Source organism: Protopterus annectens, chromosome 2.part0, assembly GCF_019279795.1.
Source record: "Protopterus annectens isolate FY-2018-M chromosome 2.part0, PAN1.0, whole genome shotgun sequence".
Classification (NCBI taxonomy): Eukaryota; Metazoa; Chordata; order Ceratodontiformes; family Protopteridae; genus Protopterus; species Protopterus annectens.
In genome coordinates, this window is record NC_056728.1 from 1,543,002,610 (window position 1) to 1,543,014,856 (window position 12,247).

Below are 12,247 nucleotides of genomic sequence, written 5' to 3' on the forward strand. Positions count from 1 at the left end.
TGGCCCTGCACCTGCATGGATAGCATGATACTGGTACTCCCTGGTGTCAGTGGCATCTGTCCATACAGGGCTTGTGTTTCAGGCATGTTATGTCCTTTGTGGGTCACATTTGATGGCACCACAGGTGTTGCAGGTGTCCAATGGGGAACATGGGGGAGGTGCACTGTTGGCAGGTACTGATGGACAGGGTGCTATGCCCTCTGTAGCCCACTGCAATCACACCATGGTTACTATCAGTGGGCAATATGCAGGGTACTACCAACATAGCGGCTGTTGCCTAGGCAAGTGTGTGTGTGTGTGTGTGTGTGTGTGTGTGTGTGTGTGTGTGTGTGTGTGTTTGAGACATGGGTTGAGAGTGTACCCTGGGTAATACAAGGGTTGCTAACGTTGTTCAGCTGGCATTGATGTCACATTTAGGGGTATGGATTTGCACCCCACCCTCTTTGCTATTTCACATCTGTTATCTCTGTACAGTGGACATTGTGATATGCACTTGGCCCACCATATAAGAAGTTTGCAAAACCCGCTCCACATTGAGTCCAGTTGTTATGCACTCACAACCTCTGCCACACAGGATATGAATGACAAACACACACACACACACACACACACACACACACACACACACACACACACACACACACACACACAAAATTGCCACGTCTGGGATTAGAACTCTTACCTAACTAATTTATCACACTACAGCAGTACGCCGTTACAGGATGTGCTATGAATATTACTGGGCTACAGCCTTCCCAGAGGTGTATTTCTAGGTGGATGACATCAGCAGCCTTGCTAAAGTAGAGCATTTGAATTGTAGGGATTGTGACTACCCTAAAAAGCATTGCTCTCTACACAGACAGAGTCAGACAGACAGGCAAACAAACACACACACACACACACACACACACACACACACACACACACACACACACACACACACACACACACACACACACACACACACACACACACACACACACACACACACACACACACACACACACACACACACACTTGCCATATCTGGGAGGAAAACTCCTACCTAACTAGTTTTTCACAATATAGCAGTATGCAGTTATGGGATGTGCTACAGAGATTACTGGGCTGCAGCTCTTCCAAAGGTGCATTTCACAGTGGATGACCTCAGCAGGCTTGTCATAGTAGGGCTATGGGGAGGGCAGTGTGTGGGCATGGACCATAACCCATTCATCTAGAGGTTGACACACCACATGTGGGCACACACAGGGTCATATTTCACAGGTATGTGTATACAGCTGCTAGATGACTACTTCCGTGTACAGTCATGTTGCACATCTAGCACATGCACCACATAGTCTGTAATGTTGACAGATACTGGTGGCTAGTATCTACAGTGAGTGACATCTGAACCTCATGTGGTTGTGACCCTTTGGCTTTGTGCTGGGTGGGACAGGCCTGGATGGCTCCTTGTCATAGTGATCCTCTTCCACACATCTGTGTACATCTATCTTTGGTTTATTATAGTGTGTTGTCTTTAGATATATGTCTGTATTCCTATCCACTGTGTGTGCAAAGCATGTGTGGTGCATACTGAGGAGTGTCTGCACTAACGTCTGCAACTGCCAGATATGTCTGGTCCACTGGTGTTTGCAGACATGGCCTTCATGTGTTTAAATGTGTGAGCATGCCCAGTATGCCCGTCTATATTGAATGTGTGGATCGAGTTCAGGTAGTTTGTACTGCAGTGCTGACCTTTGTGTTGTACACCTACAGGGAGCATACTGTTTCTGCAGGGTATCCATCGATCATTTGGCATTGACTGTAAATACATTTCTACATAGGATGGGGGCACACCTGACTATTTCTACACAGGATTGGGGGGGCACACCTGACTGTTACTACATTTCTATGTAGGATGGGGGGCACACCTGACTATTTCTATATTTCTACACAGGATTGGGGGAGCACACCTGACTGTTATTACATGACTACATAGGATGGAGGGCACACCTGACACTTGTACACATTTGCTATGACTGTACTGGTATGTCAGGTACTCCATTTCATTCTGTAATCTTACCTATCATGCTGACTAGAGGCATACCAGTGTACTACAAGCTTAGCTTTGATTTACCTACATATTAGTTTCTGACTTCCTACCCTTCAGAACTAACGTCCCACTGTCTGACCTACTGAAGTCTGTCTGTGTGGACCTGTGTGGGGAGGTTACCCATAGGCATCATTCAGACGCCATAGCACAGCCTTTGTTTGTGTTTGTCTACACCTGTCCTGCTGGCTGTGACTGTTGTTGGGTATGTGAACCCCCCTGACTGGCATGTGTGAGTCACTTACCTTGTGGGTGTCCCAGTGATGAGGGTGGTGCTGCAGGGCTGCCTATGTCGGATGCACATAGTACACTCCTTACACATGGTTGAGCACTGGTAGTGTAATGTTTGGCATCCCTTTTGCTGTATGTGAGGGTCAGAGAGAGGTGTTATTCCCTGGGTCCCTCCTGTGTCAGTGTATGTGTTATGCGTTGCCTCTTTGCCAAGGCCAGGGCATACTGGGCATGCCTCCTTCTGCCTACTGGGGCAGGCTCAGGTTGTTCCTCCTCCGAGTCACTCTATGCCTGTGCAGGCTTTGGCAATGGTGGGAGGCTGTGTGGCCCTGCCTCGTGCTGTTCCTGCTGCAGCTGTTTCTGCAGGATCATATTGTGTAGCATGGCACATACGAGAACAATTTGTGTACATGTAGCTGGTGAGTACTGCAAGGCTCCACCGGATGTGTCCAGGCACCGGAACCATGACTTGAGCATCCCAAACACATGCTCTACTATAATTCTGGTCTGTGTGTGTGCCACATTATGGAGTTCTTGTTCGGGTGTGTGTGCATTTCTGATGGGAGTCATCAGCCACGGCTCCAGTGCGTATCCAGCATCCTCCACTAGGTGACCGTGAGGGATGTCCCCACTGGCAAATATCTGGTACAGCTGTCAGATGCCAGATGTTGGAATTGTGATAGCTTCCAGGGCAGCCAGCAGACACATTCATTATTATGCCCTGGGTATTGCACTTGACCTGGCAGTTGATGGAGGGGAAGCCCTTGCAGTTGATGTAGACCCTATCCCGCTCACCGGGTGGTGCTTTGATGCATATGTACATGCAGTCTATAGCACCCACTACCTCACGGTATTCTGCTATTTGTTGGAACAGTTGCATATTGCTGGCCAATGCCTCACAGGTGTAGGGGAAATATACATGCTCACCGACATGTGCTAACATGGCATCCAGGAACTGGTGGAGTACCCTGGATGCTGATGCATGTGAGATCCCCATCATATCCCCAGTTGGCCTTTGGAAGGTAGCTGTAGCTAGTATTCTTAGGCCTACAAATACTTTGGTATCCACTGGGATGGGTTCCCCTCTGTTAGTTCTGTGTGTGAGGTGTGGCCAGCACAGCTCAACAATTTGCTGTAAGAGGTGCCTGTCCAGCCTATAGTGCTCCACTATCTCCAGATCATGTAGCCCCTGGTAGGTTACCCTGGGTCTGTACACTCTTCTCCGTCTCCTCACTGTGGGTTGGTCGACAGCATTCACATCCTCACCACCCTCAGCCTCTTCCACAAGTTGTTCTATGATAGCTATTGCAGCCCCTATCATTTTGCTGTTGTGAGTGTTAAAAGTTCCCCGCTTGTTTACACCGGTGGTGTCGAGTGTGGGAAAAACCAAAGGGGAAGGTGTTTGCATAGTTTATAGTAGTGTTCTGGGCTGGGCTGGTCTCCTGCCTGTGTAATTGGCTGATTCTGATTCATTTCACCTGCCAGCTATGCTAGTTCTCCTTGATTACCTTCCTACTGCTGATTCACTTCCCATTGCCTTCCTGTTTAAGCCCGGGGGCATGCCACACAAACAGAGTGCTCAAATGTGCGCAGTGCTGCTATTTCCTGCTATAACTTTCTTTTTCTTCCTTTAAAACCAGGTGTGCTGTGCGCACACCCGCTTAGGCAATGTAAAGAGTGCTAGGCAGATTCAGACACACCCCCTAGCTTAGCTGTGCTAAGCTAGAAGCAAACCTGAGCCACAGGGCTCTAGTCTGCTTACAGTATGCCTGATACACCCCCATGATGTCAGCTAACTCCTAGGCTTGCACCAAGCTATTCCTACTCTTACACTGTTGGAACCTGACTAGCATGCTGGGGAAAACTGGGATTCACTATCATTCCCCTCATTTGCATACGATTGCCTGCTAATGCATAGTTACATGTCTCACACTGAGCCTCCCCCCTTATCAACCACTACTCACTGGCCATGTTGTCTTCTGCCTGCCATTGACTTTCATGGCAGAATAGTGATTTTAGTTAGAATGCTTATTTTAGGTTTATTTTGTTATTTTCCCCTGATCCCGTTTGCACTCCACTGCCCTACGCTTAAACAGCCTAGATTGGCTAAAAAAAAAATAAAAGTTGATTTTTTTAAAGTTTTAGGCTGTTTGCAATGCCAATGACCTTATACTTGGCCATTGGCATGCTTCCTGACTGATATGCAGCCTTTATTTGGTGCTGTTACAGCTCCGTTTTGGATTTTGCAGAAATGTACACGGCTGGTTGCAAACTTCCTGGATCACAAAATCACCTCATTTGCATGGATTTCTCCTGCAAATGGGATGATTTGCGTACAGGGGCTTAGTCCATGCAATCAATGGTCCCATGTTATAAATGGTACACATAGTCTGTATTAACAAACTAGAGATGTTGATGTCCAAGTAGTTTTGGCAGGAAGTATGCTAAATACAAAAGTAGCAGTAAGGTGGTACCTGGCCATGGCTTTTCTAGTAAAGAAACAAAGTCCCACATGAAGCAATATGTTCATGTAAAAAAAAAATTAAACAATGTAGTACTCTCCTGAAGCCTGGTACAAGTATCCTTCACAAACATCATTTTATCTGGCTGAAGTTTAGCACAAGAACATAACTCAACATGCTACATCTGTTTCAACAAGTAAGCTGTTACATCATACATGGCAGCACTCCACTGAAGCCCAAACACTATTTTTAGTTGCAGATCTGAAGTCTGAAATTGAACATTTCATAGATATTGCCTAAATATATCTCAGCATACTAACAAACATACAGACATACACGTATTATATCTTTCTTATATTAATACACTTACTTGTCCTAATGTTTTCACTCTACCTCTATATATAATATCTACCTATAAAACTATATATATATATATATATATATATATATATATATATATATATATATATATATATATATATATATATATATATATTCTCCTGTAATCTTCTTTTTTTAGAGTACAAAACATGCTATGCAAAGGATCAGCTGAAAGAATAAACTGCAATTTCTTTAGGTTTGTTTGACTTTCAATGATTGCTGTTTTTATTTATTTATTTAATTAATTTATTTGTTGTAGTTTATTTTCAGACAAAGAAAAAATCCCTATTGAACAGATCACTTAACCAAGCCACCATCCTGGTCAAAATCCAGTTTATTCAGTCATATAAGTTCAGGCTCTTGCAGATTGCATACTCCTCTTTAAAACTATCACTCATAGCACTAAGCAAATGCCATGGTTGAGTGGGGGCATTACTAAAGGTACCACAATGCTTACACATTGCTGTATCATTTTCATGTTCAGTAAAGGCCCTAACACAGTGATATATGCTGCTGTAGCATGAAGATTTGCAGCACTGCAGAGGGCCATGCCGAATGTGAATGAAGCAGTCCAGGGCAGAGGCGTATATTAATTAGCTATTTGCTCTCTTCCCTGTAACTGCTTCCAGGAAGACAAGTATACACCAAACAATTCAAGAAATTGCTTGGTCATGTAGATCAGCACAGCTGACCCCACCACATTGCGGTAGTGAGCACGGCCAAAAGGTCATGTTCAACCACCAAACACAATTATAGTATGGGAATTGAGGGTCGGCAAAGCCACTAGACCAGAGGGATTACTCTCTGCTTAAGTGTCATAATGGCACCGACAGCAATATGGGGAATAGGGGTTTGAGGAAACAATAGGCACCAGGGATTATACAACTGTGTCATAATAGCACTTGCAGCAGTATGGGGATTAGGGGTTGGGAGTTAATGCTAGATGCCAGAGACTATAACAGCACTTGCAGCAGTACAGGGATTGAGGATGGAAGGAAACACTTGCCACCAGAGAAACTACAGTGGTGCTATAACAACACGTAAACTATTATGGGGATTAGGATGATGAGATGAAACATTAGCCACCAGGGAAACTACAACTGTACTATAACAGCATAGTGAAGTAGACATCTAACTGAAAGATAGAACCCACATAGTTAAGGTAGCATGTACCTTCCTTGAAAGTATAAATGCATCTAGTGGCATTCCCTGGGGCTCAGTACTGGACACCTCTTTCTCACCATCTCCTTCTCTGATTTCCAGACAAGGAATCTGGATCTTTGGTTAACTAATTCTGAAGATGACTGCAAACTGCATGTAATTGTTACATATCCCTTTGATACCCATTCATTACAGCAGGAAGAAACCCTTGTAGTATTGTCAAATTTGGTAAACCACTCTTTGCCTTAATATGCAGTATAACCATCACCCCTCTTCAAATTGATAATGTAGTAAGAGATCTTGGAACCAGAGTCAATAACTCCCTGTCCTTTGGCCACCTGCAGCAACATTACTAAAAAAAAAAACTTCTTGTTTAGCACAACTGTTACCTAAAGGCATATCATTCTCTCTGCATCTAGCCCTAATTAGACAATTATTGAGTACAACGTCCCTTTCAGGATATGCTTTTCTAGACATATTAAACAACTGGAAATGATCCAGAGGTTCCTAACCAAGATGACTGCTGGTCTAAAAACCCTGGGCTACCAGGAAAGACTTTAAGCACTATCTCTTTACTCAGTTTGTATAGGCTGTTGTGAAGTGATGAATGCCTTGCATTCTGTGCCATTAGGGACTCCATTCTTCTTCATTACCTGTATCTTCACAAGTCAAATAGCCCCACTATTACCAGAACATGGGACATCAGTCTCCACCACAACATAAACAAAACATGCTGGACAAACAATGTTACTACTCAGTCTACCCACCTAAGAAGCACACTTCTCTTGCAAGTTAAACCAAGTGACACCCCAGCTTCTTTTAAATTAAACCTGAATGATTGGCTAGGTATCCATAAATTTACCCCTGGCCTAACTTGCTTTGTCCTTCTTAAGAAGAGAGTGCAGTATGATGATGGGTATTGGAAAAGTATAAATCCTTTTGTGAATCAGTTCCCTGTATTTCTTCTGATCGTAGGATCCAGATGAGACATGCGCCTGTCTATATTATTTATTTATTATTTATTGAGATTTGGTGACTGGGAAAATCTAGCTGGGTAAAAAAAAATTTCAGCGGAGGCCCGGGGAGAAAAGCTCCAACAATGTTTAATAAAAACATTTAAACATAGTAAAAATATTATATATATATATATATATATATATATATATATATATATATATATATATGAAAACATATGTAAAATTGTAACATTATTACAACAATTTGCACATGAATTAACAGTGGAGGTCCTGAAATAGAACTTACAGTAAGAGTTGTGGTCTGTTTAACAAAAATATAAATGAAAGACATATGTAAAAAGTACATTTGCTGGTAGATTATAAGCAAATTCAAGAATAAGTAATTTCATAAACATTTAGGTTCATAGGTTCATATGAGAATACTATGCCCTTTTAGGGTTTAGTTTACTATGCCTCTGTCTAGTAGTGACACAGAGATGAAGATTTCTCTTGAATAGAGTCAGTGAGGCATGGACTGGGATTCTGTTCCAGAGTGGAATCTGTCCCTCCAGCACGCCCTATTTATTTCTGTGTTGAGGTTTAAGTCACTTGTTCTCGTGGCTCTGATGGATTTGGATTTTCTGAGGTGGAGCATGTCCATTAATTCAGGATTGGACATGGCCTTGTATGTCAGGCACAGATCACCACTGAATAGAGCTGGAGTTTTCATATGTTTAAGACCCTTTATCCTCTTGGTGAGGAACTTTTGGGGTCTTTCCAACTGCTGCAGGTGTCGGGTGAGATACATCCCAAATGGGGCATTGTACTCAATCACTGGCCTGATAAGAGACACAATGACCTCTCTTGATCTAGATGTGAAAGCCTTCATGATAAGGTGGGCAATATAGAAGGTCTTCCTAATCACTTTGGCAATGTGAGTGTCAAATGAGAGGTTACTGTCAACCTGGGTCCCTAGGTCCCTGATTACCTCTTCAATGGATTACACATATCTGTTCTGTAGTCATCCCACATGCTGTTTGGAGGTGCTGCCATTCTTCTTCGACTAAGTCTGTTTCCTCCTCTATTTGTCTTGGGGGTTCATTCTCCCTTTTAATTGTCTTTCATTTATGGGTGAGTTTCAGATGGAAACATTCAGCATGATTTGGTAGATAATGCAAAGGCCAGAGATAATGCATTGGGCTATCTGTTCTTGTTCTAGTAATTGGAGAAGGGAGAGGTGGTTTATATTTATAAGTACATTGTTAGTGGTAATGAAGTGGATGGTTAGAGGAGACAGTAAGGATAAGCTGTTGGGTGTTTGAGAGATGAGTTAAGGAATAAGTCAGTAGGAAAGTAGGAGGAATGGGGCAAGAGGGAGTTTTAAGATAAGAGGTAGAGGGCAGTGGGGATAAGAAGGAGGTAGCTGGAGGTGAGTCAGTGAGTAAAGAAAGAAACGGGACATAGGTGGATGGTGGCATTAAATGTTTGGGAGAAAGATGACTATGAGAGGTTAAGAGGGGGAGGTGTGGGTTATATGTTTGTTTTAGCGCATAGGCAGGTATTTAAGTTAAGAATGTGTTTTTTAAGTGTAATCTTGAATTTCTTGGAATTATCTATACTACTAATATGTTCTGGTAAAGCACTCCATAGTTTAGCTGTAGCATAGGAATAAAGACACTGGCTGACTCTTCTATTAGGTTTGTGCGCACTTATTGGTTGTTTGTCTAATGAGCAGAGACCTCTGGTAGGAATGTAGCTGTGCAGAATAGATTTTACCATGGGGCAGAAATCTGGTTTATATATTATTTTATGTACAATAGATAGTTGCAAGTAGTCAAGATGGTGTGGAAATTCAAGCCAGTTTAGCTGTGCAAGAGCATTGCAGTGGTGGGCGTGGTACGATGTGTTTGTGGCAAATATGGTGATCTTGTAGTAGCAGGAGTGAAGTTTATTTTTTAGGGTCAAAATGCAGGTTGGTGAAAATAGAAGCTCCGTATAATAGAGAGGGGATCAATTTGGTATTTACTAGCATTCTTTTGGTAGAGGGATCCATGGCATTCTTGTGTCTGTAGACTGTCCCAAGTATGAAGTGGGTATTTTTAATAGCATCATGTATGTGCTGTTCAAATGTGAGTTTATTGTCTGTAGTGATACCTAGTAGCTTGCTGTGTGTTACAACTTCAGTCTCGGTTTTGTTTGGGAGCACATTTTAAATTCAGATGAGAATGTTTTGGGAGTAAAAAGTAGAAGTTTTGTTTTATTGGGGTTAAACAGTAACTGTGCTTCATTTAGCCAAGATTCTATTGAGGTAAAGGCATTTTTTGTTATTTGCAGCAGGTCTGGTATGTTGTTAGATAAGGAGATGATGGTAGAATTGTTGGCAGAATTGGAATAATGTGCTATGCAGGGAGCTGGTATGTGGGTTACTGATGAAGATGTTTAGCAGGAGCGGTCCAAGTATGGACCCTTCTGCAGCTCCTATTTTGTTAGTCAGGTATTGTGATAGGTAAGCTTGCCATTTATCACCCTATTGTCTATTGGTTAGATAGCTGTGAAACTATTGTTGGGAGGGTTGTGAACATCCTAGTGAGGAGAGTTGCTGTAGTAGTTTGTCATGTGATACCATGTCAAAGGCCTTTGACAGCTCTAGTAGTAGTATGGATGTTAACTGTCTAGAGTCCCCAGCTTTGTTTAATATATCAGTAAAGGAGATGAGGACAGTTCTTGTGCTGTGTGCAGGCCTAAATCCATGTTGAGGGGTGTAAGAAAGTTGTTATGGATAAGGGAGTTTAGTAATTGCAAGTGTACACACTTTTCAAGTAGTTTTGATAGAGGGAATAGCATAGAGATGGGTGTGTAGTTTGTTAGTTCATTTGATTTGCCTCCTTTTTGAAGAGGGGTTGTTATAGATCATTTCCAAAGGTTTGGACCTTGAGATTCACTGATGGATCGATTGATAAGTATGCTGATTGGAAAAGCAATAGATTCAGCAGCAAGTTTTAAGTATTCGGATGGGAGATTATCAGACGAAGAAGAAGAAGCTTTTAGTTTGAGCAGAAGTTTATGTAATAATGTAGTGGGTACAAGCTGTAAAGAGAAGGGAGGAGTTTGAGTGTTAGGTGTTGATGTATTTTGACAAGGGAAAGAAGAGCTTACGTTGTCTGTAGTGGATGTTTGGAAGAGGTGTGGAATGATATTATCTGGTACCAGTAGGAACTGATGGAGTCTAGTTTAAAATCTATCCAGTTTGGATTGAGCAGGTAGTCACAGTACATATCCCTATTGGCAGGCCACAGGCAAATGTGGCTACTCTGTGGTAAAAAGAAAATAACTTAAAGAGGTCATATTGTAATCAATCTTTCATAATAGCTTCAATGATTTCAAGGAGGATAATCTGTGACCTACAAATTTTGAACTTTGGATCCTTGACGTGGCAGTATTTTACTATGTTGATAGCAGTTTTCTCAATGAAAGCTGAAACATATTTAGTAAACCTTAGCTGCTTATTAAAGTAAAAAAAATGTATTAGGCCTTGCCCACTGCTTCATTGGTAGTGCCATCAGCTTTGGAATTGTTAGCAGTATAAGTACTGAGAAGATTAGATCTATCTTCTCATATTTCTGGGGGGAGGGGGGGTCTGAAAGAAGACTGCCTCACTTTCCTAGGGTTTTGGGTAAACATTCATCCCTGTTAGCAAGTTCTCAAACAGTTGCAGTCTCTTTTGGAAGCCAGAATGGATACAGAAATAAGGCATCACTGGTTGGAAAGCACAAGAGGAGACTCCCTATTTCCAGAGGTTGTTCACTTAGATACTAAAGAGAAATGCACTCAGAAGAAGCCTTGGAACATCAGCAATAAGTGATGTTGGGTATCATGACATGAATTACCTACAAGGTTCTTCTAGAAAGCTACCTATTGCCCCTCTCACCTTCTCTGATGCTGGCATTGACAGTATGGGATACACAGTGTCACAAAACCTGAGAAGGTCCAGAATAATTGCTCCTGAGGCTATAGCAGCATGCATAGATGAGATTTTGATCTGTGAACATGTAAGTATGTCATTTGATTGAATACTGATTTGACTGAACCACAAATCAAGCAACACATTTGACTGAAACTGCATTTGACTGAATCACAATTGACAGAAGACATTATACACAACAAATATACTGTAAAAACTGCATTTGCTGGGGCAAGGACCCCTGCACCCCTCTAGTAGGAGGCTTCACACCCCACACTCCACTTACTCATGTATACTTACTCCATGGCAACACAACCATGGAAAAAAAAAACAACACAGACAATGCATCAGTGCTGGTGCACATACACAAAAATCTATAAATCTGGGGTACCATATGACGGTGGACACTGTCAGTCTACCCATAATATTCTAGACTCACATTCCTTCTATGATAAAAGCAACACCATCACATAATGGTTAGAAACTTTTACACTTTTCTGTCAGTTGTGAATCGTTCAACTGAGATTTCATTTAAATGAGTTTTCAGTCAAATGAGTTTGACCATATGTGATTCAGTCAATGAAATTCAATCAAGTGACATAGACCTCTGATGGTATATAGCTTAAGTTATTGCTTTGCTTTAAAATAAAATCTATTCCATTGAACTCAGTCCATTGAAGGGGTTTGAAAACAAAGCCATCGGTAAAGAGGACAGGTCAAGCCCTCCAAATTTCTCATGAAAGGGAATCAGACTCTGCTTTACCTTAAATAATACAGCCTACTGTGTTGTCAGACAATTCAGATGCAGTTTTAACATACCATTGAGCAATGTAACAACACTGTGGTAGCATGTTTTCCGTTTCTATGAACTGTAAGACTGAACATGTGCTATCATATCTTTGCCCCTGTGACTAGTAGGGATTTTATACAGCATGCCTTATCACCGTTATTCCATCTACAGCTTAGTTATACAAGCAGTCCAGCCATTTTAGTCTGTGTACACAGC